The following is a 6,000-nucleotide window of genomic DNA, read 5'->3' as shown; positions in this document are numbered from 1 at the left end:
GCTGAGTATGGCGTAAAACAATAAAACAACATCCGTATCTCGACGACGTGGGTCGTTTCACCACATTAATACTCGCCCGTGGAAGAATACTGCAGTGTAATATTTCTACGGCAATATTACACTAGTGTAATACTGCTAGACTTATGACGTCATAATGGTTACGGTTTTGACGTCACAATGCTACCGCTTCTGAACCATTGGTATTAGACCTTGGTTGACTCGCGGATAATTGACATGAGAGAGTCATTTAACCACTGTTGGCAGTTTCTATCAATTTATGTTTCTAGAGTAATAAACAGAATGCTAAACTTCACTTCCTTGAAATACCATTCTTACCTTCGTGAAGATTTAATCAAACTCGCTTTCTGCTCGTTTGCTACCAAATCATTAACTCGTTTAATAAAGATGGTATTACACGGAAGGTCGTTTAGCATCCTGTATATATCTGTATGATAGCTGGTATGTCTGGCCAAGACTCGATTATTAACAGACCGTAGTCGTCTCGTATAGTTTGAATGAATGCTGGAGTGTGGCCTCAGCAAATATTGATCAAAGGACCAACAGTATTTCGAACGCTGGTGGCTGATAGTCCGTTTTGGCGCTGTATTATTCTAACAAAACTTGTTGTTTTACCTGTTTGGTAAACTGATCCTGACACGCCATGCGGATCCTCTCGGGCGTGGCTGGACTGTCAAGACGGAACTCACGGCTCTCCCCAGCGTCCTCTCGCGCCGACTTGATGGCGTCCTTAACGGCGAAAAACACCGACGACGCCAGGAACAGAGGCGGTTCACCGATAGCCTAATAACAAGGATATAGAGTTGAGGAAGAAAGATGATTAGCCATTGTTTGTCATACTTCATGTTGTTCCTGATCAATGGATTTTCTGGTCCAGACTCGGTTATTTCACAGACCGTCATCATATAGTTGGAGTGTTACTGAGTGCAGCGTTAGACAATAAGCATACAAAATCTATCGTCATAATGCCCATGCATGGGTATGTTAATACACAAAAACTTGTCAATATACATAAAAGAGACAGGAGTAACTTTGACAAATATAGAACTGGTCTCCACCAACATAGGCGTGTTTTAGGAGGCAAGTAATGGATCGGTGTTTAGGAACCGCCGATTTGGTTGATGTATGTCATCGTATCCCAACTGTGTAGGTCCATGTTCATGATGTCAAGCATTACATAGAGACTGTCATTAGATAGTGGGAATATTGCTGCGAGAGGAATTACAAAAATAACAAACAATCCAAAATAGATACTACTGCTGTATGCATAGATTGGTATAATTCAGATTATGAATAGCGCTGTAAACTCCAACCTTAGACGAGTACACACAGCCTTTGGGTTGCAGCTTTCCTTGAATAGACTGACGTTGAATTTTTATCGGAATGTTCCTGAAACTGGGGATTTTGTAGGTCCTGGTCCCCGTGTCAAGATACTTCCAGAAGACGTGGTCTTGTGTTGTTCTAAACAGAACAGCCCGTATCCCTAGAAATCAAACGTCAACAGTTTTATATACTGTTAAATATATTTCTCTTTATCTTAAGTGTAGTTTACTGGAAGCTTGTCTCTTGTTCTTCAAGTCATAAAACAGGAACGGGTAACGTAAAGTACATTCAGCACTACCTGACTTTAACACCTCCTTTGTATGTGCATTTATCCTTCACCATGTACATGTTTAAGTGTTCGTATATAGTTTGTACAAGACAGGAGTTACCGTGCATACAGCTTAAACCCGAACCTGCATAAACGCTCCTTCTATTTGACCAATATCAATTGCAGGATTGAGACTCTTGCCAACATCCATCACAATGTCAGTCTGTAAAACCTGAAATACAGACAATGTATTAACGTATAACTATCTCTTTCGTTCTTCTTGAGCTTCCATTGGGCTTTAGTGAAGTTGTACATCCATCTGAAAATTCAACCAATGGTCCCCAGAGTATTGTTGGTATCTGAAACACCCAAACAAATGGTCCGCAGAGTATTGTTTTGTGTCTGAAACACCCAACCAGTGGTCAGCAGAGTATTGTTAATATCTGAAACACCCAACCATTGGTCACCACAGTATTGTTTTGTATCTGAAACACCCAACCAATGACCAGTATAGTATTGTTGGTGTCTGAAACATCCAAACAAATGGTCTGCAGAGTATTGTTTTGTATCTGAATCACCCAACCAATGGTCACCAGAGTATTGTTGGTATCTGAAACATCCAACCAATGGCCAGTATAGTATTGTTGGTATCTGAAACATCCAAACCAATGGCCAGTATAATGGTATTGTTGGTATCTGAAACATCCAACCAATGGCCAGTATAGTATTGTTGGTATCTGAAACACCCCACCAATTGTCACCAGAGTATTGTTGATATCTGAAACACCCAACCAATGGCCAGTATAGTATTGTTGGTGTCTGAAACACCCAACCAATGGCCAGTATGGTATTGTTGGTATCTGAAACACCCAACCTATTGTCACCAGATCATTGTTGGTGTCTAATTGAAGGACCAATAGTTCACAAACCGACAGTGATGGCGGTTTTCTCTTGATGTCATTTCGCGTCCATGACAGTTTGGGACTCACACTATCATCAATTGGGTGACAGGTTGCAGTGGTATGTATCTGAGATATTACAGCCCATATAATCTCCCTCCCTATTTCAACAAATGAGTTCTGAACATTATCGCCTCACCTCAGTGTTGCCTGCATTACATTATCAATATTATTATCTATAATAATAACTATTCGTATCGTAACCTGATGGTCGCCGGTGAGACAGTCGATCTCCACTTCAGAACACGCCACTCCAGTTGTGAAGTAATTGTAGAAGCTGCCCCTCCCTGTGGTGTGGTCGAATCCCGCCTTATCTGTTCTGAATTTGCAACTTCATTATTGCATATGAGTGGAACAAAAATACATTGAAAGGATATATCTGATTTTTGTAAAAGTACAATGAACCCGGGTTTTTGAGTAAATGGTAAGCACCTTTACTTCTGGACGCCTGATCTTTGGTATCATCACTGGATACAGCTACAGATAATATTGTGGCCATCTATTGCTTCTGTTCTTGGGTATTCATGAACACGGTGCTGTTGTTCGGCCAGCTGTCCTTGAATCATAATCATGTAGAAAAATAGGCCATGATTTTAAGGGGGGGGGTATCAATTTTGTTCTGGCGAGCTGGGGGTGGGGGTGGGGTGTCATCAATTATTTGTACACACGTACAAGGGGGTCATCAATTTTGTACATAAAAATATGTTTAGAATTATGCTTAGAAATTATGGGTAGGGGGGGGGGGTCATTGATTTTGTACATGACATGCAGGGGGGTCATTTATCTTTAGGGGGGGGTTCATTCACATTGTACATGCTTCACCATAAAAATCATCATCACCCCCCAGCCATAAATTTTGAACGGTCCCTTAGGTCAATATAAAGATTAAGAGTGACATCACATTATCCTGACGGGAACCTTGACATCAACTGTCGGTAGTCAACTTCCCCTTCATGCCGGGCAATGATGTCACCATTTCACAACTTGAGGTACAATATTGCATGACTTTCTACATGTTTAAGAGCGTCACACGACTCTTGCTCAAAGGTTCTTTGCAACAGGTTATAAAATTAAGGATACAATAACTCTATATAAAAATATAAATGTGACGTTTCACCAAAATAGTAGCTGCCCGGATTCTCTTGTCTTCCTATATACTTGACTTGGCCTTGCGTGTATCACTGGCGTCACCGACGGGGAAGGAAATACACACCTTTTCGCGAACACCTGGCCCCGGGGTCATGAACGTGACTTAAGTCTAAAAATTGCTTGGGGCCTGGTATCATCAATATTAGATAGTGATCGATAAACATCTTCATGACATTATCTGAATCCTTTTATGGGTTCTGCTTTTATCAACTAATTACGGAAAAAGAGTCATCGTGCCTGAACCAACCAGTGATATATGCTTCGGATCTCCATCTACCGACGAAATTAGTATACTTTTATGTTTATTTGAACGGCAAACGAATTTGTTAAGAAACATATACAACCCTAAAACCAAAATGACAATGGGAAGGCTGGCGGTTGAAGCGTTCGCTCGTAAATATTTAAAAAAGAGTACGTGAAACACCTGTAAAATCCCGTTGCCGACAAATGTATCCGGTCGTAGTAGGCGGCTGTTACCTGTAATATTCCAGAAAGATATTTAGATTAAATTAAAGACTAATTTGATATATTTATTAAATATTACATTCTATCAAAATACCTCAGGCTATCGTGCAGGTTATCATCATTGAAGAACATACTTATAAACATTGATTGAAACAGTGTAAGCATATAGTGCATCAAAATATATAATTTTTATTGTACATTGTCATTGGTTACTGGGAACTCGCTAAATGACGGCATTTAAAGGTTCCATGTATTGCGTGCACAGTTTCGTGACAATAGCGAGCTGACACGAAATATCAATGCACATGTCGATGTTGAAATCGGTGAGTCATTGTTTACATTTGGCCATGTAACGGCAGCTTTCGTGTCTCAAAACTGCTTAAATAACGTGTTCCTCTCTAAAAGTAACGAACACATGGGCGGATTTATCCATAGTATACATATATGGCGTGTGACCAAGTAGTGGGGGGCCGCCATTGTGCAGTCCATGTCGGGACCAGTGAAGTCCCAGCGCAGCATACCCCGGGAACCAGTCTGAGAGAGTGAGTGTTTGTGGGAGGACATTAGTAGTGTCGTTAGGGACAGTACTGTACCACTGCTTGATTAATGACCATGCATGTGAAAAGTGGAGCGGTCAGAATCACATCATCGTCGTAGTTCACGCTCACCCAATCTTTGAACGTTCCTTTAGGGTTGGCGTCCCTATATGGCTGCAGTCTCTCAGAGAGGATCTCACAGGCGTTCTGGGAAAATGGAGAAAACAGTAATGTAAAGTGAAATGTGGGGACAACAGGTAAGAAATATTTCCAGTAGGTCGTACGCTGCGACAAGGAGAACGGAACAACTTTGAATACGGCTGTCAAACACAGGTTTTGACAATTGTTGCTGTTGATTCGCAAGTTGAAACTGGGACGGTGGAGTAGCCTAATGGTTAAAGCGTTCGCTCGTCAGGCCGAAGACCCGGGTTCGGCCCCTCACATGGGTACAATGTGTGAAGCCCATTTCTGGTGTCCCCCGCCGTGATATTGCTTGAATATTGCTAAAAGCGGCGTAAAACCACACTGACTGACTCACTCACTCAGTTTTCATGTTAACTTTGTATAAATAAACAGTGTGAAACTGTTAATTATCTTGTTACGTGAGATATGACGTGAGATGTGACGTGAGATGACCAAGGCAAAAACACACACCCCTTTATATTTACAGAGTTCTGGAATTTTCCATAATATTCTTGGTTATTCTAGGTTCACACTGTCGTACGATTCGTTACGAATGCCACGATTGGCCATTCGTAGCTGATCGTGGAACTTCTCTGAAATTTCTGGTTTGGAGTAGTAGTAGTAGTAGTAGTAGTAGTAGTAGTAGTAGTAGTAGTAGTAGTAGTAGTAGTAGTAGTAGTAAAATGTTTATTAAAGTGTCACACGCACAACATTTACAGTAAAGTACAGAATCTCATAAAACACTTTAAAGGAAGTCAACCAGCCATACATGGGCTTACGAGACACTATAAATACATTATAAGTACATTAATGGTACACATGATAGAATATAACATGGGAGATAGAAATTTTGTCAGATTGTAGATAAGACACACTGATAACAACAACAGACTCCTCGATGAAACAACAAAAGAGAAAGAAAAAGAATAACAGGGTATTCTTAAAATAATCATGATAAAATAAGTCCAAAAATACAAATGCGTAAATTAGATATATACTGTATATATAAGATTAATGTTATTCCGCCATTTGCCGTCTCTTAAACATTTTATAAAGTACATTTGCTAATTCTTTGGGTAAAACATCGGAATTCATTGTA

At 40.4% G+C, this 6,000-nt stretch overlaps 1 pseudogene; it reads right to left on the bottom strand.

Annotated features, from left to right (window-relative positions):
- Positions 1 to 633: 633 nt before the first annotated feature.
- LOC124283230 overlaps positions 634 to 6,000 on the bottom strand; it is a 29,852-nt pseudogene continuing 24,485 nt past the window's right edge.

This window comes from Haliotis rubra, unplaced genomic scaffold (assembly GCF_003918875.1).
Source record: "Haliotis rubra isolate DU_JTF1 unplaced genomic scaffold, ASM391887v1 Scf310, whole genome shotgun sequence".
NCBI lineage: Eukaryota > Metazoa > Mollusca > Gastropoda > Lepetellida > Haliotidae > Haliotis > Haliotis rubra.
The sequence above is the reverse complement of the archived record's forward strand: the minus strand, read 5'-3'. Positions and strand labels throughout refer to the sequence as shown.